At 33.9% G+C, this 25,411-nt stretch overlaps 1 protein-coding gene across 6 annotated transcripts in view; it reads left to right on the top strand.

Moving 5' to 3' along the window:
- Positions 1–25,411, top strand: part of LRFN5 (leucine rich repeat and fibronectin type III domain containing 5) — a 294,340-nt gene that overhangs the window by 123,063 nt on the left and 145,866 nt on the right. For all 6 annotated transcript variants that reach the window (XR_008795066.1, XM_056133643.1, XM_056133640.1 and 3 more), the window contains one exon: positions 16,831–17,006. The gene's annotated coding sequence lies outside the window, so the exon portion shown is untranslated. The remainder of the gene's footprint in view (positions 1–16,830; positions 17,007–25,411) is intronic.

Raw genomic sequence — 25,411 nt, 5'->3', positions numbered from 1 at the left:
TTGTAGTTAACCTACACTGGGAAATGCTGGGAGGATGACTAGAGGCCACTTCCAGTGGTTCTTATCCAGGTGGTGCAGGTGTAACACTTCATTGTGATGGTGCAGAAGAGTGGCAGTGCTTGAGGATAACCACAGTCAAACTACATGGTATGGTGCTGGGCTTAGAACTCAGGCTCTGACAAATACTAGCATATATGTGCTTTATTACTTGAACTATCTCTTAGTCACTTAAGGATTTTAAAAAACAACATTCTGTTTTTTAAAACACTAAAAATAAATTTGTCTTGCACGCAGCCAATATGGCCAACCCAAGCTCGATTCCTCCACCCCTCTTGGAGAGCCCGGCAAGCTACTGAGAGTATCTTGCCTGCACGGCAGAGCTTGGCAAGCTCCCCGTGACGTATTCGATATGCCAGACACAGTAACAACAAAGTCTCCAATGGAGACGTTACTGGGCCCGCTTGAGCAAATCGACGAACAACGGGAGGGCCTTTACCTTTACTAATAATATGATATGCTTTTAATTTTGATGACCATATACTATGATGGTAAACTCTTGCATAATTTTTTCTGCTTTAAAGTTATTTTCTTTTCCTTGATTCACCATCAGAAATATATACATAATGAATAAATTTTACCTGTATTTTTCATTAAACTCTCCAAAATGGTATTTTTGAAAAAGATATGAATTTTTACAAATAAACACACAATTGGAAGTTAACTTTTTCTTTACTGATTATTTATAAATTTATTGCAAATCTATTTTCATTGAAATTATCAGATTAGTGATTTCTCTAACTTGTAGTAATTTCTCTAGTTGTGTCTTGTAGTAACTAAATAATACCTAGTATACTTAGTACTTTGAGAAAAATGGTATTTGATATCTTGGTATAGTTTCAAACAGAGAAAAGACTTATTTTTATAAAATCCAGTCACTTATTTTTATATTTACATTATTTAATGACTTTAAAAGTTAATTAATTTTCTGGACAGTAGCAAAGTGTGAAAGAATCACATCTATGACCAGTATCTGAGCACATACAGGTCTTTGTCATTGTATTTTGCAAATTTTTTGTATAGTATATTTCTAGTATATATAAAGTCAGAGGGTTTTTTTCCATAAGCTTGTATTCAACATATTATCTCATTTCCCACTTTAAAATTTATTTGAAATTTTAACAAATTTGTTGTTTTTAAAGAGAAGTTTTTTGACTGCCAACTATATTCCAACCCTGTGTGTTAATTCTCCTTTTGCACATTCTTACTGATTCTCCTGTAAAATATATGAGATAGAAATTTTCCCATAATTATAGTTAGTAAGTGAGAGAGTCAAAATTTCACACATTCCTCTTTGCTAGTGTTATACTGTCTGGACATAAGACAGATCTGTACCGAGATTCATTATTCTCCTGCTACTCTAAATTCTATGTCATAGGACATGAAAATCTTCTAACTAAATCATCTTTACCTGAATCAGTTTTAATTTCTGCATTGGTCCTTGTATATCATAATAATGTTAATGTAATTTTAACTGTTTAACACTTAATTTTTTCCCTCTTACTATTAAACAATTAACTAGGCTTTATCAGATAGCTTGGCAAAGGAGAAGAATGAAAAGAAATTCCCCATTAAAGATGAAACTTGCAAAGTGTTCAAATATGCAAAAAGAAAATTGGTTTGTAGCTTTGCAAGTATAATTTAAGATTTTAAAGTTGTATTTGAAAGTCTGTGGCATACATAGAAACTTAGGGCATAAAGAATGGTAGAAGCCATATGTTTATGAGCCTTGTATATCATTCTAGAATTTTGTATGTGACACATAATTTGATTTGCACTTTATAGAGATCATCATTGCTGTGGTTGCAAAATAAAAATATGTAGGATATATATATCTATAATGATAAGATAATAATACAGATTCTATTTATGAAGCTCTATTGTATTCATTGCAGGTAAGAATGATGTACTAAATTTTGATAAAGGTAGTAAGGACTTTGTACAAACATAATTAGGATGGTGAAGAGATTAAATAAAAGAGATTTAATTGCTCATATGAAAATATTTTAATCCTAAAGTTAATGTGTTGCAGTTAAATTATTATAATAATTAACAAATAGAATATATTTTAACAAAACAATCTCAAAAATGATAACCTCATTGGATACATGAACTTTTACATATTAAGTATATGTTTTTTCTATTTTTTATTAAAACAAATCAAAACTTATATTTTTCCCCTTTTTCTCATTTTTTTAAAAAAAATTAAGATACCATGACTTTTTTACAAAGATTTCCATAATAGAATTGTTTCAGGCATATAATGTTGCAACAAAAATCCCACTATCTTTGTCTGTCATGCTTCAACCTGTCCCTTTGGCAGTATTCAATAAATTTATTTCATATTACTTGATCAAAAAACCTTAAAAGAATAGCAAATAGAATTATCCAAAGGTAAATCAATGAAATTCAATTTGTGATGATCTTTTAAAACTTATCTCAACCTAGTAGAGGACAAACATATACAATATTAGTGAGTATTAGTGAGTTCCATAATCATATGATGGGAATCTTGTCCTGTCCTTTGAAAGAGCTTTTTTAATGCTTCTTGAAAAACTGGTTTCAATGTTATTAATTCTCTGAGCTGTTGCCTATCCATAGCTTTCTGAATATTTCCTTCAAATCTGCATAATAATGTAGCTGGACAGAGTATCTTGCTGAGGTGTTCATTTCATTGAGGTTTTGTGCTGTATCTATCCACATTCTTCTGGTTTGTACAGTCTCATTTAATAGATCTGCTGTATATCTTTTGGGATTTTCTTTGTATTTAAGTTCCTTTTTTGGTCTTGTTACTTTCAATTTTCTGTCTCTATCTTTAGATATACTCATTTTGAGTGTAATATTTTGAATTTTTTCAACTGGGTCTATTTTTCACCGGGACACTTTGAGTCTCTTGAATTTTAATGGCTGTCATCCTCAAATCTGGGAAGTTATTATCAATGATTTCTTTCTACTGTTCACATTTTCCTTCCTGTTCTTCAAGGACTTCGATGATTCTTACATTATTCCTCCCATAGGTTTTCAGTATGTTGCTCATTTTTTTTTCAGACTATTTTCCACTTTCTGATGTTTCCTAGTGTTTTGTTTCTTGTAATATTGGAATTCTTCAATCCTTTGCTCAGTTTCTTTTATTCTGCTCTTCAGAGCTTCTACTAAATTTTTTGTATCATGACCATATTCTTCATTTCTGCCATTTCTGACTAATAGCTTTTTCATTTCGACTTTCATACTATACTACACAAACCCCCACCCCTATCACTTTGTTTGAACACTGTAGTTTGGTTTTCAAAGATTCATTATCCCAATCCCACCACCACTGTCAACTTCCCTCCACCATTGCCTCCATTTTTCCAACTACCCCTCAGGTATGTCCTCATAGCAAACCCACAAAAATTTATCTTATATCGCTTGTTACCATCAAATGGCTAAAAGAGTGCTAAAAAAAATTTCCGTATAAGGCAATTTGTGGAAATTGTTTGTATCTTACCATGGATATATTAAATCCTTGTCTGAGGGTTATTATTGTAAGTTAAGCCTTTTATTTAATTTTTTTTTCTTTTTGGGTCACACCTCGTGATGCTAAGAGATTAATCCTGGCTCTGCACTGAGGAATTACTACTGGTGGTGCTCAGAATACTGTATGGGATGCTGGGGATCGAACCCCGATGGAACACGCAAAAAGCAAGCACTCAACCTGCTTTATTAACACTTCAGCCTCTGTTTTAAAGTTTTTTGTTGGTTAACGTTACATTTTCATCCAACTGATATGCTACTGTTGGGGTATAAGTGTTGTAGATTTGGCGGATGTTGCATTGCTGCAAACACAGCCAGGTGCTCCAGAAAATCCAGATTATTTAAGTGATGGTCTTGTTGGAGGCATGATGGCAGCTTGGGGGTGTGGGAATGGCAGCTCAGCTTTCTTTAGGTGGGAGAGGGTTTACCTCTCTGTACCTTCGAGACTTTCCCAGAGATCTCAGCTGTGGGATGGGTGCCAAGAAAGTTTTCTTACTAGATGATCTCATTTGAGATTTGTTCTGGTGGGCTCTCATACTTTTTTTGTGCTTTGCTACTTTTTACCTGTGCTCTTGTTTGAACTCATGAACATCCTCATCCAGTGTCATTAAAGACCATGTCTGAGGATTTACTGGTATTGTTTATGTCCTCTGTGCTACTATTCTCACTCATTGATCTTGGTGGGTTTTAATATGTTTTTCCCATTGATTTTCTAGTATTCTAGTAGTTCTGGGGGTGATCTTTTGTAGTTAAGCCCTGGGAATGTGGTGAGACATTAGCTAGAGGTTGTTATCTGTCCTTAAGGAATGATAGGAGGAATACCTATGTGCTACATGTAATTTGTTGAGTAGATCTATCATGTGACCACATGTTTCAGGAGCTTTGATGTGGGCCCTTTCTATGACACAGGTTGGGAGTCGAAATGCTGGGACACAGCTGGTGGAGAAAGGCTCTGCCTCCCATTCTGAAGTAATATCAGCCAGAAGCAGCTTCACCTGGGATGGTGGAGCACCAGCAGAAGGTCAGGAAGGAAGTATTTGTGGGTCCTTAATATGATGCAGGTTGGGTGTGGCAGCCTCTGAGACTTACATGGGAAAGAGGGGCCCTTCCTCCCATTGGATATTGCCCCCTTTAAAAAAAAAGAAATAGAATTAACCATTTTGTGACTTGGGTTTACAAAGCAATTTTTAGATCTTTGATAGCTAAAAATTTTTTTGAGGTAACATTGGCTCGACAACTGTAAGGGCTCAGAGAGATAGTGCACTGGTTTAGACTGCCTGCTCTGCAATCATCTAGACATGGGTTTAAGTTAACTAATATTCATCCATAGTACCCCCCCACACACACACTTGGGCTGGAGCGCAGCCGACCCAAGTTTGATTCCTCCACCCCTCTCGGAGAACCCAGCAAGCTACCAAGAGTATGTCCCCCGCACGGCAAAGCCTGGCAAGCTACCCGTGACGTATTCGATATGCCAAACACAGTAACAACAAAGTCTCATGATGGAGACGTTATTGGGCCCGCTCAAGCAAATCGATGAACAACGGGAGGACAGTGACCTCCCCACTTATCTCATTTCATCGACCAGAATGTCCCACACATAGGTTAGGAAATTCTGGCCATGCATTCAAATCCTTGGCTTCTCACATATGCTCATTATAGGTCAGGCATCTCTGCCGTTTCAGTCTGAAACTTTCTCATTATTAATCCCAGTCCTCGAAAATGATTCCTGACCTAACATGGGTATGTTTGCATAATTCCTACAAAATATATAACATTACTAAAAATGTTCTGTGAGTACCCATATCAGGAGGTATGAGCACTGTGTGAGTAACCCCTCCCCACCTTTGTGAGTACCACAATCTTCGTAATTTGGTCCTCAACTAAGAGTATGAGCCCTGTTTATCATTGTATAAGCACCACTGCTAGAGATATACAAACCCTTGCTAGGTACTGTGGTCGAGTCTAAGTACCACAACCAAATGCACCAACTCTGGTGAAGACCACAGCTAAAATTGCATCAAAATTGTAACATATGTAATCCCTTGTAATTATACCACAAAAATATTACCATCAAAAACAAGGAAGCAGGGTGGAAGCAGGGATTAAAAAAGACTGTTATACATTAGGGAAGTATTATGGTTACCTCAATATGACCATCCTTAAAAGTGCCAATAATTTTCCCCTAGAGTTCATTGGTGGAGGGACCAGTTCCCCTATTTTATGTGCTTTATGATCTGACCTCTTTTTCCTGTTTTGTATGTTCACGGTTTTGTCACCAAAATATCATTGATTGAGTGACTTGGACATTTAGCCTTCTGTGTCTTTACTCATATTCTGTTTAGTAGGTCTCTCTGGGTGTCACAGTGGTTTGGTGAAGTCTCCCACTACTATTATGTTTCCATTCATGTGTTTTCCTATGTTTCTAAGCAAAAGACTTAAAAACTTTGCTGACCCAATATTTGGTGTGTATATGTTGATTAGAGTTAGTACTTCTTGGTTTATTTTTCACTCGATCAATAAATAGCTCTCATCCATGTCTCTAGTTTCTTTAGATTGAATGTTTGGTTTGATACAAGTTTGGCCATCCCAGCTGTTTTTGGTTTCCATTGGCTTCTATAAGTGTTTTCTACACTTTCACTCTGATCGTGTGTCTATCCTGTGACTTTAGATGTGTCTTATTTTAGCAGAAAATGGATGGATTTGTTTCCTTATTCATTCTGCAACTTTGTGTTTTTGGATGGGAGACTTTAGTCCTTGACATTCAAGAATATTTTGTAATTAAGGAGCTGTGTTGCCATTTCATCCTGTAGGTTTGTTGTTTCTGCAATTGGCTATATAACTTTTTTAAAAAATTGATTAAAAAGTGCTCATTAATGATTTACTAATTTTACTAATTCTTATTCACTAATTCTAATTTACTTATTCTTGTTGCTTCAATTCTTCATAAAGCTCTGGGCTTTATTTTTTTGATATGAATATATTGAAGTTTTCTGTGTTTGAGGAAATTTTCCATTAATTTAGAAAACAGTTGAGTGGAAAATGATATACAAGAAATCAGAGATTCAGGGGCAGAAAGATAGTTTAGTGGGCTGGAGCCCATTATATAGGAACCTATATTGTATATAGAAACTCCATGGCACCATAAGGTTTTCCCAAACAGTTCTGGGAGCAATCCCTGAGCTCTGAGATAGAAGTATCTCCCAGTACTGAGAGGTAGAACCACAGGACAAAAATAGAAATGAAAAAAATCAAAGATTCTATTCTGTTCTCTCCCTGCTACCAAATATCTGGATCAGTGCATGCAATTGGCTTGTATTTGGCCTTGGAAATAATATCAATAGAAATGGTTCTTGCCTCATAAGACTGTTACTGAAAGCCATACTAAATAAAGTGTGAAGAAAAGTTACTTTGATTGCTTTTAATTTTAGTTGGGCCACACCCATCTGTTTTTAAGGCTTACTTGGGTAATGTGCTCAGAGTTTACTTCTGGTGGTGTGGGTAATTAATATGAAATACAAAAATTAAACCAGGATTGTCCACCTCTGTACTATCTCTTCACTCTTAAGCCCTGTACTATCGTTTCCAAGAAAAATTTTGAAAAAAGTAATGTACACAAATAAAATATTAACATTCATTTTTATCTTTTCTGGGTACAGTTACACCTATGCCAATTTAGCTAGTACATGCAGTGACTTTATTAAACATCAAATATACCCTTACTCAGAGACTTAAAATCATAGTATCAAGAGAACTTACAGTAAAATTCACATGTACACCATTATTTTATAAAGTTATAAAGTTATAAACAACTGGGGCTGGGGAGATAGCCCAGCGGGTAGGGCTTTTGCCTTGCATGCGGCTGACAGTGTTCAATTCTCAGCATATGGGAATATGGTCCCCTGAGCACCACCAGGAGTAACTCCTGAGTGCAGAGCCAGGAGTAACCCCTGTGCATTGCCTGGTGTGACCCAAAAGGCAAAAAAAAAGTTATAAACAACATTACAGTTTTCTTGTTAAAATACCAAAATTATGAGTTAAGATCTGTTGAAAAATAATTGAAACATTTATATAATTCCCATATAATTGTTTGAATAATATTTCATTTGTTCTCTTAAATATGCAAAAGAAACAGGTAAATTTCCTTATATTTATTTATTTTTCTTTTGTTCCTTATTTCACATTCATATTGAGTCTGAAATGTTTATTATATTATAAATTCATGATGATGTTTACATGTATCTATTCATTTCATCACTTTGAAAGAAGTCTCTTGATGTGGTGCTACATTTTGATGATACAGGAAAGTCATTTTGTCTTTGAAGAAATGCCAACCTAAATCTGACTGCATTATTAGTAGCTTGCAGGTAGATTATTAGCATTCCAAAGTATCCTCAAGGCCATCTCTACTAACCTTAAGTCCTACATGAGAATGTTATCTTTGATATCTAGATAAAATGAGACTCATTTTCACAGTATGAATTCACTGCCTCCAAACATATATACTAATGCAGGACTATTCAAAATGTGTAGTCTTATTGTAGGAATCAAGTCTTCATGCAACTCTTATCCTTTATTCGGTTTCATGACCTCTGGGTCTAACATCTCCACTTTAAAAATGTAAGTGAAAACATTTTTTTAAATCTAGCTCTTTCCAACTTGATGTAATTCAAGTGTAGCATTTAAAAATATTTTAAAAATTAGCAGGGGTTGGAAGTGGTCACCCTCCGTTTGGGTGTCGGTTTCACAGCATGTTTCACTAGAATTTAGAAAGAGATACGCTGTATTCCATATGTGGCTTTACGAGTACCAAATAATTAATGATAATTGTAAAACTTTTCTTCTGTGTGTTATTTTTTTATTTTTTGTTTTTTTGGGTCACTCATCCCCAGTGGTGCTCAGAACTTACTCTTTGCTCTGTGCTCAGGGATCACTCCTTGTGTGCTCAGGGTACTATTTGGGATGCCAGGGATTAAACCCAGTTGATCATGTGCAAGTCAAACAATTTACCAGCTGTACTAACATCTGACCTCAAGGGTAGTCTTTACTTTTATTAATATATGGTACATTTCATCCCTGAAAATTATGACCCTTATGATCATGGAGAAAATGAACAATTGAAGTATATTTCCTGTACACTACCTTTGAGTATATATCTCTTCTATTGAGCCTTAATAGTTTGGTTTCTGATTCTAAGCATCTTTACCCATCTCATTTCAACTTTACAATCTTGGCCTCTCCATTAAATCTATGGAGACATTTTTAAATCCCAATTTTGTGTCAGTTAGATTCACAGACTTAATAAGCACATTTTCTTTTGTCCTCTTGCAAGTCAATGTTAAAATGCTGAACAAGAAAATACCAAGGACAGCAGGGTTATTTTCTAATAAAATAATGTGTCTCAAAGTGCGTCGCAAACACTATTTTATATTCATCCATGGTTCTATGTCCTTACTTATACCTTTTATACGTTTAACTTCTTAATACAATATTATAGAATTTTTCCCAGTAATTTTCATCATTTCTTTAATGTAAAGGTACCCATCTCTTTCATTTCCATATACTTTCCTATTATAGAAAATGTGGCGTTAGGTGTCCCCTGCTTAAAAGCAGTCCTTATTCTTTTGTAACGGGGCAGTGTTGGGCCCCATCTGGTGGCTAAAGGCCTACTCCTGTCTGTTCTCTAGTCAGTTCTGTTAACTCTCTGAGAGTATTCCATAGAGCACGATCAAACTGAGTCAACCTTATGCAAGAAAGATGTCTTAAACCGTTGAAGGTCCTTATTGTTCCTTTAGATATTTTCTATACCCATATACCTTTCAGCATGTTTGTCATGTTTTCAACTCACAGTCTTCATGAATCCTTTGATTGCTTGTGATCGTACCCAAATCTTTATTCACCCATCTAAAATAATTTATAATATAACAGTTATCCTGGCTCACAGGATTATTCCCAACTCACTGTCTAAAACATATGCTCTAAACAAATGTTTCTGAGCCAAGAATTAAGTCACCCCCAAGATATTCCAAGAAGATGTCAGGTGGAAATCATGCAAATGGGATGCATGGTATGAGACTGGATGATCTACAAAGATGGGGTGGTGGCAGAATAAAGAAACAAAGTATGAAGGGGACCATAGTCAAACTAAGATTGAGAAATATGCTTTAGATCAGGAATATAGTTTATATGTTGGAGACATTGGTTTCAATTCCCAACATATACAGAAAACTAAAAACTGCAATCAGTGTATGTTTTATCTGAACACACCAGTGCTCTTCAGTGATTTTCAAATAATAATTTATTATATAATGTATAAATATAGATGTTTAGCATTACATTCTATATTTTATATAGTGCCTTAATGTATATGTTCCATGCAAGCAAATATATTTTATTTCTATGAACATAAAGTATGTGTACCTAATATCCTATGCAGATGTGCTGTATTGTGTTAAAATTTTATGTGTTTAAAAATGTTATATTCAGGTAGTGTACAATATTATTTTTTACAAAACATTTTCAGATTTTATAAAGTCTAGGAAATTAATGAAAGGGGAGAGACAGGAAGAAAGAGGGAGGACTGAAAGAGAAAGGAAAATCAGAGAAGGAGGGAGAAAAGTACAAGCGAGGGAGACAGGCTTGGTGAGAGTAAACTGGCATATGTAAAGGGTCTTAAAAATGGATTCATTGTGGAACAAAATGATCAGGAATCAAATAGATATAAAATATCTAAGCAGGTACTGACATGGAGCATTATATGGAACTGATAATCAGCTGTGATGTTTACTGTAAGAACCATATCAAGTGTGCACTTATCTCAAACAACTGGCGTCTCATCCTGACATAAAATTTACTGGTGTACTGAAGAGGTAAAAAATATTAAGTGAAATAGATTGATAAATGGGTTAAATCAAAATCAAAAGTTATCTGATTTATATAAAGTGCATAGCATTTATTTTTGCAACTTACAGTTTCTCAGCACATATTCTATTCTTACACAAATGTGTGCTTAAGTATGACCTATAAATTACACAGTAATGATATATGTAATGTATTGGTTTAAAACAAGGAGAAAAAAAGGACTTATGTAATTCATAGAGTCACTGAAAATAGAGAGGGAGTGACAGAAGGAAGGAAGAATAAATGAAATAATAGAAGAACAGAGAAGAACACATGATATGTAGATACAGGTAAATTTCTTTTACTTGTACTGTTTCAATTAAGCACTTGGTACTTCTTTTGCTCTGACAGTGATGAATAGTGTGTCTTCAAAGGCTCAAGTCTGCAAAAAACGTGGGGCAGGGACATGAAGTGTGTGGAAGGCAGTTCTGAAATTTCATCGGAGTGGTTCTGTGAGAGCCATTGCTACTTGAAAGTACAACCCAGAAGTACTCTGAGGAAGGGGCCCTGTCATATTTAGGGCTGGAGTTTTGTACTGTCTCTAGTCCCATGTTTTACCACCTTGTCTTCATATTCTCTTACCAGCAGTGTATACATGTAGCAGCTATTACAGTTTCCCTCTTACTCTCTCTCTCTCTACTTATGGGCATTATACTGTTATCAATATAGTGTGACCTGAGCATTTTTCTGCAATGTTTGTACTGTCAAAGCTGTGGTAGCTTAGGAAGAAGTGAAACAAGTTTTCTTCCTTTACCAAAGAATAAAGTTCTGTAGTTGAAGGTTGTCATTTGGAAAAGAAAATGCTTCTAGAACTTTGAAGTTTTAGAAATTTTAAGATAATTTTAGCAGAACAATTTAATTGTAAAACATTTATATGTTAAAATATTCTTTCTATAATTTTTAGTGTTTTGGTCCTGTTATTAAAGAAATGTTGGTTATATAAAGAAAAATACTCCTTGCTGTAATATCTTCATTGATTTCTATGTGAAAGTTCTTTATTTTGGTATAAGAATTCAGTAAAAACCATCTACTAAATAGTATTTTAAAAATTGGACTCATACTGTGATCATGCATTTTAGGGCTGGAGCGATAGCATAGTGGGTAGGGCGTTCGCCTTACACGCGGCCAACATGGCCGACCCGAGTTCGATTCCTCCGCCCCTCTCGGAGAGCCCAGCAAGCTACCGAGAGTATTCGATATGCCAGACACAGTAACAACAAAGTCTCCAATGGAGACGTTACTGGGCCCGCTTGAGCAATAAATTGATTATTAATTTAGTATGCTTTAATGATGAAAATTCCATTATTTTAACTTACCATTAAAACTAGTGAATGAGGTTGTTCCTTACAAGGTAAAACCCAAAATACTATCCACTCTCAAATCCCCAAAAAATTTTCACCTTGGGTTGTATCTTACTAAAATACAGCATTACTTAAAGTTATTTTCTTGAGCTGTTAATGGGAAATTACAAATGCAGTAATAAAATTTTTAGGTCACCAAGATTTATGTTTTATTTAACTGCTGAACTCTTGCTATTAGAGGAAAGGGATGATTAGTTGTTCTCATTTACAATGTGACATTTACATTAAGCAATAAATGCACTAGTGGTGCATTAATTTATATATCATATGATCCAAGAAGTGTATAATAATTTATAAACATTTTTCTATAGCTGAGTATATGATACTACATTTATATAAACTAGCAAAGATGCATTTTTATTTTCAATCAGTGCCTCTAATTTAATTTTTAAATTAAGTTTAGCAATACTAGTGATGAGGCAAGCATTTAGTAATAGTATTTATATGAACTTTTCTGAATATTTGTGCAAAAAATGTATTAATTTAAAATAATTTCCAATTATTCTGCATTTCATTTCCAACTTTTCAACCTCTTTGTCTTAATAAAGTAGCATTTGTTATTCCCTCATTTTTGTAGTATTTCATTAAAAATCTCGACCATATTACATCAAACAATATAATACATGAATATTAAATAAGATTGGATGAAGTGCAGTGAAATCATATGATTCACTTATCCATATATTTAAAATAGCTAGCTTTTTGTATCATGTAGCTCAAACATCCCAATGCTGAAATATTAAATTTTAAACATTTTTAGTACAGGTGAACATAAAGTCTGATATCTTTATATTTGATATTATGTATCTCATTCTTTTTATCTCGTACCATTTAGATATAAAACTGAAGGAAGGAGGGTAATGATCCAATGATACTACTTGGTAGATTCATACTACTTATTCAAATTCTGTGGATATTGAAATTGAAGGGAATACATAGGGTTATGTTAAGAGGGATTTTAAATATTTCAAGGGTTTCATTAGTGTTCAAACATGTTAAAATATAGGGAATCCTGAAAAGAACTTCCTGGAGAAAGTAAAATTATTGCATATATGCATTAATAAAGCATGACAGGCACTTTCAGACATATTATGCCTTGAAATAACAATATTTTTACTACATTTGCATTTGTTTGATTTTTAGTTTTGGGGGCCACACCCCCATGATGCTCACGGTCTACTCCTGGCTCTGCACTCAGTAATTGTTCCTGGCAGGACTTGGTGACAGAATTAGGGTTAGCTGAACGAAAGACCTGTGCCCTAGTTGCTGTACTATTGCTCCAGCCCATTTATTTATTTAAAGTGAAAGTTAAGATCTGGTGAGGTAGTGCCAAGGAATAGAGTGCATACCTGACATATAAAAGACTGAGTTCAACATCAGGCACTACGTGGCCCCAACATTTCTGAAGGGCCCAACATTGTGGCGGAGACACAGCTTCAATTTTCAGCGTTACCATGATCCATCCTCTCTACTGTATTGTTGGGTCAAGTGTTACAGGGAGTGATTCCTGGGACACAAAAAATACAAAATAAATAAACCCCAACAAAATAGAAATAAAATAGGAATTTAAAAATCAAGTAAGCCATACATATTATTGTTTTGATTTATATTCAAGTTTGTGGCTTTAAGGGTATGTCATTACTAATAGTCAGATTCCTAATCTAAATTGAGACAACAAATGAATGATAATCAATGATCATGTATCAAGGAGGGAAAGTACCATTATTTGATAAGAGAGGCTATGCTTCTGTTTTACAAAGACACAAATTGCAGAGTTTTGCCCTTGTTTTCCAAACAATTTCAGATTTTAGTGCTGAAATGCATGTAATTACTAAAAACTGTATATCTTGGGAAACCATGTACTAGAAAATAATAGCTGCCAACTTTTCTGACTGCAAAAGAAAACCAACGTAATGACAACATGGAAGAAATGAAATCATATGTCTTATATTTTTTTCAGCGTCCTCTCAAGAACAAGGAAATATTTTAAACATGACAGTGGAAAATTACAGTATTAGAATCTCATTGCAAACTCTCCTATCTTGTGGATCAGAATACACAGACTTTAAAGATAGTACTCTAATGGGGACAGTTTTTACTGTAGAATGCTCTAATGATTTCCTATATTTTTTTACATCATAATATATAAGAATATTGATTTGGAAGATGATGACCCTGTGTGCATGCATCAGATTAACTAGATGCTATTGATAAGAAATTGCCCAAAGAGTGTTGACTTTTCTTTATACCTGTTTTTTATATTGGTATATATGAATGCTTATTTTTACCCCATTTAGTTTTTAGGAAAGTTCACTTAGATATTTCATGGCTTTCTCTGTTAGCTAAAACCTTGTAAGTGCTTAATAAAATATAACCAAAAAAAAGAAATGTTCTCATTAATAAATGATGCAACCACACATAAAATAACTTTCTCTTGGGAATTTGAATATAAATAGTATTTGAGCAGTTACTATGTTCTTCAAGCTAAAATGAATGCATTGAAAAAGTGTTAAATCAGTGCTATTTTTGTTAAAAAAGTGCTTGGTAATATATATGTTTTGATATCATCATACAGTAATATAAACTAAATTGTAGGTTCAGAGATATATTCAGGGTAGCGAGGCGCTTGCCTTGCATAAGATTCAATTCCCAACACAATATATGCTTCTCCAAAATATTCCCAGGAGTAATCCCTGAGCATAGAGTCAGCATTAAGTTCTGAGCACTTACTGGATATGGTCCAAACCCCTCTTCCTATAAAAAAAAAATTATAAAGTTAGGTATCCCTTTATTATAAAGTGGGCAATGTAATGAGAATTTCAAAGTAATAAAAAATAATGAGATGCTCCACTGAAACATTTTACTTCTAGAAATTGATTGCATATCTAATCACATGTATGTGTGCAAGATACCTGCATAACAATATTGAATATGTAATTTTTGATAACTCTATGGAAACTTTCACATTTACTTATGGAGACACATTAGGAGCAATATGTAGCATGAACACTCAACTGGTAGAATGAGTAAAATTGATGACAGATGACGGATATGAAATGCTCCTTAGCATATTAAATGATATAAGAAGGGGAAAACAAGGCACAGTATTCTTATTTATTTAAAAGCTCCATACACATAATTTCATATGCAGAAATATTTCAGAGAAGTTGTTCTCATGTGTAAAATGGTTCTGAGGATTATACGTCCTGCCACAAAAATAGATTTGATTTTTAGTCTCTTGAATTTTTATCATGCACATATTGATGTAAAAATAACTTAAAACATGAATGAAAGCAAATAAATGGGAAAAAATGGCTACCTAAAGATGGTTGGCATATGATTGATTTCCATTTGTGTACTGGTTTATGTGGTTTGAGTTATGCCAAAATCTGTAATAAACATCTTTATTTAAAAATGATAATAAATTCTTGGTGTTGTAGAAATAGTACAGCAGGTAGGGTGCCTGCCTTGCACATGGGCCAACCTGAATTAGTTCCCCTGCAACCATATGAGAAACATCAGGGGTGGTTCCTGAACATAGAGCCAGCAGTAATCCTTGAGAGTTGCTGTGTGTGACTCGAGAACAAAACTAAATAGTTAAAAAAAAAATAAATACAAGTTCTTTAAAACTATGTAGAATTATTTTAGAGATTTATAAAAATTAGTAAATCAGCTCTTTTATACATTATCATTAATCTATACATATTTTTAATCACTCTAAATTTGTTATTAACTTAAGCACTGGCTAAAGATTTCTTTTTAGCTAAGACCAAGTATCCATCCTAGTTCTGAATTTATATAATTTATAAATTTTTACAAATAGGGACAATAGAAACAAATTAAGCTCAAAGTTTTGTTGTGTGATCCTTTTTTTATTGCCATTCATTGAGATGGTTTTATTACTCACTTTTGAGTTTAAAGATAAGTCACTGACTAAAGTGCAGTTTATTATTTTTAAAACACTCAAATTTGGTTCTCAATAAAAAATTTTAATGGCTGCATAGCTATTGGTATTCATAGAAATCTTAGGAGACAATGTTAAATATTGTGTTTTGTACCGATAAATAAATAATACTTTAGATTAAATAGCAAAACAAGAATTAGTGAATAGACATGAACAATTTATGACACTATCCAAAATATAAGTAGCATATATGTTTTTTGTTGAAATCAAAATAGATTCTCTGCTACAGAAAATATAGTATGACTTGAGACTTTAAGTTACATTTGTATAAGTCAACGAATGTTGCCTTATATATTTTGAAATATTAGATATTTTTGAAAGTTAACTAACTTTGCAAAGATAATTAGTTACTAGTTTGTTTTGTTTTTGTTTTTATTTTTTATTTTTTTGCTTTTTGGGTCACACCTGGCGATGCATAGGGGTTACTCCTGGCTCTGCACTCAGGAGTTACTCCTGATGGTGCTCAGGGAACCATATGGGATGGTGGGAATCGAACCCGGGTCAGCCGCATGCAAGGCAAACGTCCTACTCACTGTGCTATCTCTCCAGCCCCTAGTTACTAGTTTTTAACTGGTAAAACTATCCACAATCACAAGACACAAAACTCTTCAAAAAGTGAAAATAGGTCAGTGAGATCATACAGTGCATAGGTTTACCTTGCACTTGGCTGACACAGATCAATCCCAGCACCTAATGTGATCCACTGAGTACCACTATGGGTGATCCCTGAACTCAGAGCCAGGAGTAAGCCCTAAGCATAGCCAGGTATGCCCCTCAAAACAGAAAACAAACAATGAAAACCAAAAGAGAGAGAGTGATAGAGAGAGAGAAGAAAAAACAGATTGCTGACAAATCTATTGGAATAAAAGCATATTTCATATTGCAATAGAAATAATCATGCAAATTTATTTAAATTATATTTAGTGATGTTCCTGATATACTTGGAGATTACCACAGAGTTAGCAGTAACTGTATTCAAAGGTACGAATTAAGCATATTTTGATACACTTTTTTTATGCTTCTCTCCTTTTGAAGAGTCCCTGTAGCCATTCAGACAGGTGTTGAGAAGAAATGTAGTAGCTGAGCATCCTTACTTCTGACACCATCCTTATAATCAGCTTTGGAGATGCTTTCACCCTGTCCGACTTCTGTAGCAGCCAGGCAGAGTGCTGACTCCTTCACAGCAGTGAGGAACTCTTCAGGCTCCAGAAGTAAGTTAATTGCCTTCATGTTTGATTTTTTTCCAATGGGTCTAAAAACATGTGGGCAGACTAATGAGAAATCTTTCAAATGAATATGCAAACTAAAATTAGCATTATTCATCGATGATTGTTTTGATTGTTTTGTTTCTTTTTTTGAAATATAGCTTTCCGGAATACAAAAGTGACCACTTTCAATGTTGATAACCTATTCAAGTATGAAATTTTCTGATTTTTAAAAATTTTGTTTCATGTGTATTACCTTAAGTTATTTTTATTTGCAATTTTGAAGCATAAATGAAGAAGTGATTAATTAAAATATTTACACATATGTAAACACTTTCAAAATGACTGAATATTTTGTTGAGTTCCTTGACTGATGGATTAAAATCCTTGTTCTTTCTGTTCTTGAAAATCAAGTGTTTTACCATGACTGCAACAATCAGTACTGATCAAAGAGTATGAGGCAGTACTGGAAGTAGTATTCTTCCTGATTTGTTGGCATTTTTTGGAACGGCTTTTTCTGTGTTTGAAAGTTAGTGACATCCTATAATTATGCAAACTAAAAAAATGAATACAAGTTATTTTATTGCAAAATTGAATTTAATTTAGTGAACATGTAGATTATAAAAATGAAAACAATACTCCTGTATAAAAAAATCACACTGCACACCACCAAAAACAGATTTCCAGACACTGTATTTGTCTTCCTACAAATTGTCCTTGGACTTTCTAATTACAGAATAAATTTGGTAATAGGATTTGAATAAGTAAAGCTAGTATTTTGAATAAATTCAGAATTTCTTGGTTTATACTTAAAAACTTTATATCTTGTCATTTTATAGTTTACTTGTTCTAAATTTGATTATTTTTTTCATTATTGAAAATATGTGGTATAAGCATTTTTGCTGCCCATTGGGTATCTTTGTATCACAATGACATGACACCAAAATTTCTTATGAGTAAATACTTACAAGAACAAAAGTTTCATATACTCTGATTGTCTATTGATTACCAGGGAATTGGCAATTGAAATTTCCTTGGACACAATAGGTAGGAGACAAAAAGTAGAAGTAATCTTAATTATTTGTTTGTAATGTACTATAGCTTCAGTATATGAATAACAGAAATGTTTAGGTTCTTAAAGAATATAGATACGGTATAAGAATTTACTTTTAAATTATGGTGTTCTCACTGCATGCATTTTAAAACTAGTAGCCAGTATGTTGTTGCTAGGGTGACAAATATATAAGGGCTTAATCTAATACAAAGGGAAATATATTATACATTATCTTTTGATTAATTCTTTATAGATATAATTGTAGCACAAAATTATGGGTCTGTTAGGATGCAAGATAAGTTATAAAAGTTTTAAATGTAATATTTTATCCATGTTATTTACTAGTAATCCTATTGTTCAGGATTTGCTCATTTATATTAAGAATTAGTCTATATCTGGTCCTTGAACTTTTATCAAATAGAGTAACTTCAGAAGTACATTCTAATTTTTCATCTTTTGGGCTGGAGCGATAGCACAGCAGTAGGGCGTTTGCCTTGCGCATGGCAAACTCCTGGTTCAATTCCTCCGCCCCTCTTGGAGAGCCTGGCAAGCTACTGAGAGTATCTCGCCTGCACGGCAAACTCCCCTGTATATATTGAATATGCCAAACACAGTAACAGCAAGTCTCAAAATGGAGACTTTACTGGGCCCGCTCGAGCAAAACGATGAACAACGGGAGGACAGTGTGTGTTTTCATCTTTTACTTTATTGAGAGAACTGGAAGATTTTGTCTAAACTTTAGGTGATTTCACATGCTTTAATAAACATGGGGGGTGGTATTTGGGCCACACCAATGATTCTCAGGGCTTAATCCTGTCTCTGCGTTCAGGGATCACTTCTGGCGGGCTCTAGGGACCAAAGGGGGGGGGGCATCTGGGATTGATCCCTGGTCAGCTGCATGGAAGAAACTGTACCCTCTCTAGTACTGCTCTGGCTCCTGAATTTATACACTTTGTAGAGATAGAATTTATAGGGTTTGTCTCAAAAGCAATATCACAAGACTTTAGATATTTTATATGTCTAAATAATTCATTCGATAATAGTTTTCTGTTTCCACAAACAAGGCTGACTTTTCTAAATAGAACATTTGATTTTATGAAAAATTTTTTAAAAGGGAATACATTTAATGACAAATACAATAATGATTCCCTAGTGTAAAAGTGTGACATAGATTCCCTAGTGTAAATCACAATATTTAGTGAATTAAAATATCTTCTCATTTATTAATAATTATAATCAAGGCCAAAAGATTTTACTTAATTAACCTGGATAAACAGAAAAAAAATATATACTGAAAATGAATGTCCTGAGTTAATGCTCAATTCATTGACCCCCTTAATTATCAGTCCATTAGACTATAGAAGTAGAACCTCCTTTTCCCTTTCTATCTCTTTTTCCCTTTTGGAGTAACATTTGGCTAAAAGTCTTATATTGAATTAATCACCCTAAAAAAGAGAAAATAAATATATCCCTAATTAGGTTCCTCAAATTTCAAATAGCACATTGAAAATTCATGGCACATCCATTAAAATCATTTTACAAAATTGTATGAATACTTAAAAATTGCTTAGAGGAAGTAATGAATGAAAATGTAGTAAAATAATGAGGCAATGGAATATCCATTAGCTATTAGAGTTGAACAGTAGACGTGGTGTTTATTATGAGCTTTGTTTTTTTCTATGTGGCACTTCCAGTTAGCTTTGACCTACATGATAGTCTGTTTGTTCCTGTTATTCTTTCTTGTTTGACTAAAGCAGTGATCATTTTAAACATCAAATAATAAAAAGTTTGAACAAGAGATATCTATACCTAGATGCATATTGTAAATATATCTTAATATTTATAAAGATAATTTTCTGCACACAGAACAGAAATAATAGTCATTTTACAAAACTTACATGTTTTTTTAAAGATTGACACTTTAATGACATTATTATTCAAAATTTAAATACTTTAAAATAAGTAAAGTTGTTAGCTATGATAACATAGATTGTTGTTTAACAATTAAATGATATAATACTATTTTGACACATCCCAGTACTCTTCACTAAACATTAATTTATCTTATCTTTATACCAGCAATTTACAGTAGTTTAAAATGTTTGTATATTTCCTCAACTAAAGAGTATATTTTCCTGTTCCTTGAACTTGAAAGTATCCCCAAATATTTGAACCCAAAAATAAAGATAGAAAATTATCATTCTATTTATAAAAATAAATATTAATAGACCTATTTCCAGGGCTGAAAAGTTTATATGAATTAGACTCAGTAACTTGGAAATGTACAGTCAAAAGGAGACATTATTTCTGGGCTGGAGCGATAGCACAGCGGGTAGGGCGTTCGCCTTACACGCGGCCAACATGGCCGACCCGAGTTCGATTCCTCCGCCCCTCTCGGAGAGCCCGGCAAGCTACCAAGAGTATTCGATATGCCAGACACAGTAACAACAAAGTCTCCAATGGAGACGTTACTGGGCCCGCTCGAGCAAATCGACGATCAACGGGAGGGCCTTTACCTTTACCTTTAGCATTTATCTTATAAAGGGAAAATTAAACATTTTCAAAGAACAGAAGCATCACAATGCTTCTAAATAGAACATTTGATTTTTATGAAAAATTTTTTAAAAGGGAATGCATTTAATGACAAATACAATAATGATTCCCTAGTATAAAAGTGTGACATAGATTCCCTAGTGTAAATCACAATATTTAGTGAATTAAAATATCTTCTCATTTATTAATAATTATAATCAAGGCCAAAAGATATTACTTAATTAACCTGGATAAACAGAAAAAAATTATATACTGAAAATGAATGTCCTGAGTTAATGCTCAATTCATTTACCCTATGTGGCACTTCTCAAAAATCTCAAAAATCTCAATGATTTTTTTCCTTATTATCCAAGTTTTAGTGGGCATACCTACATGAGTGCCTTAAACTGAACATGCCTCAAACCAGGGTTTTGTTCATTTTCCCAAGTACAGTATATGTTGTTATTGAATTTAGTATTACATTACTGTATATTAGACAGTAAGAAGTATGTTGTCATTTCATTTTTCCTGTTATGATAGGTGCTATGCACATACTCGATCCATCCCCCATAGGTAGCAAGAAAATTGTATAAAATGTACTACCTTTCTAGGGAGCCGGAGTGATAGCATAGCAGGTAGGGTGTTTGCCTTGCACGCAGCCAACCTGGGTTCGATCCCTGGTATCCCATATGGTCCCCCAAGCACTTTCAGGAGTAATTCCTGAATGCAAAGCCAGGAGTAACCCCTGAGCATTGCTGGGTGAGACCCAAAAAGGAAAAAAAAAGTACTACCTCTCTAAGTACTGTTGTTTTTAAATTAGACAAAATTTATTTTCTTAGTTTGTCTTCTCTATGTGGTTGAATACTTTTTATTATTTATTTCATATCTTTGTTGATTAAAATATTGTAAGTTGCAGTGCAGTTAACGGTGGCTTCAAGTGTTTATTATTCTTACAGGGTCCCAACTCCCCATAATGCACCCATCCCCCCAATAAGTTCCCAGAGTCTTTTCCTTTAATCTACACCCTTCCCCTCCACACAATGTTTTATGGATCTACCCTCTTGTTCTGTTGCCTTTAGCACTTTCTTGCCTCATTATGTGTCTGTAAGTCCCACATATGAGAAAGATCACTCTACATCTATCACTTTCCTTCTAATTGACCTCACTCTGCATGATTTTCTCCAGTTCCATCCAAATAACTGATAGAAAATATCAGGATTATTGTCCTTTCTTTTTTTTCTTTTTGAGTCACACCCAGCAATGCTCAAGGGTTACTCCTGGCTCTGCACTCAGTAATTACTCCTGGCGGTGCTTGGGGGACCACATGGGATGATGGGAATAGAATCCTGGTCAGTCGCATGCAAGGCAAACGCCCTACCCTCTATGCTATTGCTCCAGCCCTATTCTATTGTCCTTTCTTAGACCTGAATAATATTACATTGTGTATATATATATATACACATATATATGTATGTATGTATATATATCACTACTTCTTGATCCATTCATCTATAAGTGAGCATTTAGATTATTTGAATATCTTTATTATTGAATTAAACACTATTGTGAATGTAGCTGTGCAAATATTCTTTTAAATAATTGTTACTGTCTTTTGGAGTAGATACCAAGAAATGGTATGCTTGGATCATATGAGAGTTCTATTCCTATTTTTTGAAAGCTATCCATATTTCTTCCATAGAGGTTGAACCAGATGACATTTCCAACAACAGTTGAATGGGGTTTCTTATGACAACACTGGTTGTTTCCAGACTTCTTTTCCATTCTCACTGATTAGAGATGATGTTTCAGTGACATTGTTTTGATTTTCATTTCCCTAATCAACTTTTGGTTGATATTGAGGACTTTATAGGCCTTAGATATTAACGCCTTATCTATTACATTGTGTGAAAATATTTTCTCCCATTCTGTGAGATTTCTTGCTATAGCTTGAGTTTATTTTGCTGTGCAGAATATTTTAATTTAATGTAGTAACAGTTGTTAATATATTTTATTTTTTGCAATGCATGCCATTTCATGTGCCTCTCCTTTTCTCCATTTCATTCATTGAGGCATTCAATTTTTCCTTGCCATTAAACCCTGGCCCCCATCAAGATATTTCATATATGATTTTCCCTAATGAATCATTTTACCCCCAACTCTTATTTTCCATAATGAGTCATTACATCTTCCTATCTTTTTTTTTTATATAATCTGATTATATCCTCTTTGTTCGTGGGGGATGGAAGGTTGGGGATTTAGTTGAATTCAGGTCCTCTTCATGCAAGACAAGCGCTCTAAAACTGGGCAATACCCCTTGCCTTTAATCATCTCTTCTTAACATAGGTAACATCATATAATGGCACTTCCTATATATGATTCATTATAATTTTATGTCTTTGTGCAGTCATCTGAATAATGTTAATTTTCCTTCCAGTTTATGAACACAGTTATGATTCATGTCCATTTTGCTCAACATTAAGACAATCTGTCTATTTTTTAAGCTCCATGGCATGAACATGGGGCCCTCCCTGCATTCATTCCACTCTGAACATGTATTTTTTTAGAAGGCAAAAAAAAAATCTGAAATCAACTGGAGTATCATAGAAACAATATGGTAGCAGAAACAAGATATTGTCCCTGCAAATACTGTTTATATAATGCCTATCTGCCTCACTTTGTTGAAGACTCACAGAAATAATTTTTCTCTAAAACTCCAATGATATTTTTTCTGTATTTTTTACTAGTAAGAGTCAAACCTTTGTATTTGTAGAACTGAGAGCATTGTTAGAAGTGGCATGAACTTGTTTTATTTCTATTATAATGAAAAATGTTAAATATGAATGTCTGCTTAAATATGGATGTTAAATTAAAGTCATTATTTAGTAAATAGAAGAGAGCCTATTTCAAAGCAACTATATAACTTTATAAATTATTCACTATCACTATCACTATCACCCTGTTGTTCATTGATTTGCTTGAGTGGGTGCCAGTAACATCTACATCCGTGTCACATGCTAGTGTGGCCCGATGACATATTAGGGGCTCTTTCAGTGTCAGGAGAACGAGGACCATCATCGTTACTTTTTTTTGCATATTGAGTACACCACGGGTAGCTTGCCAGGCTCTGCCGTGCAGGCAGAATACTCTCGGTAGCTTGCCGGGCTCTCCAAGACGGATGAAGGCTTTTGGGGAAGCCTATAGTCACCTTTACAGGTGATCCCAGTCAGGCATATATGTAGGCAGGATACTCTTAGTAGCCTGCCCAGTTCTCTGAGAGTGAGAACTAGACAATAAGAGGTCGCGCAGCCGCAAATGCAGTCGCACTTCTGGGAACTTGATTTTATAGTCTCTGGATCTTGACCATTGATGGGGTTACACAGCAGTTAATTATTATTAATTAATAATCAGATCTCTATTTTTGTATTTGTATTTTCCTGTTGTCAAAGTTCTGGTCTGTGTGAATCAATAAACATTCACAGTGAATGTTTATTTTATCAGTGGCCTTAATCTGCCTTCTATTTTGGCACCATTCAAGGCCTTATTTTCCAATATATTGATACTCTTTGCTTTTATGAATTTTTGTCTAAATAATAATCATAGATCAATAGGATAAGAAAGGGCATTCAGATTAACTACCATAAAATAAATATTGATGAAAAGCAGCAAACAGTGAATTCAATGGCAAGAGATTACTCGCATTTAAGTTTATGAAAACACACTTATTATTGAAAGTCCAATTTCTCAGTCTCAGAGATAGATTTAGTTAATAGTTGGACTATTACTGTGAATGTATTGATTTATATAAAAATTCCAGAAGTTTTCAGCTAAATTGATAGTACAGCTATTAAGTTGCTTGCCCTGCTTGCATATGGCTTATATGGATTTAATTCCTGGCACCACCAGATATGATCCCTGATCCAGGTGTTAACCCTAAACACATCCAGAGGTGGCCCAAAACTCCAAACTAAACAAAGAAAAAAGCTATAAGTGGAGAAATAATGCACAGTTCTCCCAAAGACTTCAGCATGGACACCAAAATTGCAAGTATTTTAGTTTGCAATACATAAAGTAGGAAGAATTTTGTTCTCCTTGCCAATAGCTAGTGTTGGTTCTGTTACTATATACTTGTTAATACAAAGTGTCCTGGGAAGAGAAATGGAAACCTATATTGCTTCAGGAGATAAAGATAACTTTACATTTAGGACTACAAGAGACCAATATCATGTATAGAATACTCCTGGTAACCGACATGAGAGTCATGATAACAATATTAATTGCACAGCATTGGCTCTGAAACACATCGAAAACATCTAATTTGTATGTGTACTCAACCAATGATATTATCTCAATATTCATTATGGGTTACCTATTATACTGACCATGAATTTAATCTCCCTTATGCCTCTGTGCGCTATGCAATCAAGATATTTTAGCATTATCAGACACATAATTCTCTGGATAAACTGAGGTGCCGCTTATCATTTTAAAAATACAATGTGGGCTACACTAAAACATGCCAAACCATGACAATCAATCAGAAGACTTATTGTAGAGAAAAACCCATGTTTTTACTAAGAAACTCATAGACTGGAAGAAACTGTGTATAAACATGAAATATGGTCAATAATATGAAAGGGAAAAACAATAACAGTTATTGTTAGAGCTACATGTAAAAGTAAAAGTGAAAAAATAAAAAAATATAGACATGACATTACTAACTGAAAATTAATATAAAAAAGCATAGATTTAACTTAGAAAAATAGTACATTTATTTTATAAATATTGTGACAATATGAAAGCATTTAACATCTAGAATGTTTAAGAA

Source organism: Sorex fumeus, unplaced genomic scaffold (assembly GCF_029834395.1).
Source record: "Sorex fumeus unplaced genomic scaffold, SorFum_2.1 ptg000098l, whole genome shotgun sequence".
Classification (NCBI taxonomy): domain Eukaryota; kingdom Metazoa; phylum Chordata; class Mammalia; order Eulipotyphla; family Soricidae; genus Sorex; species Sorex fumeus.
The sequence above is the reverse complement of the archived record's forward strand: the minus strand, read 5'-3'. Positions and strand labels throughout refer to the sequence as shown.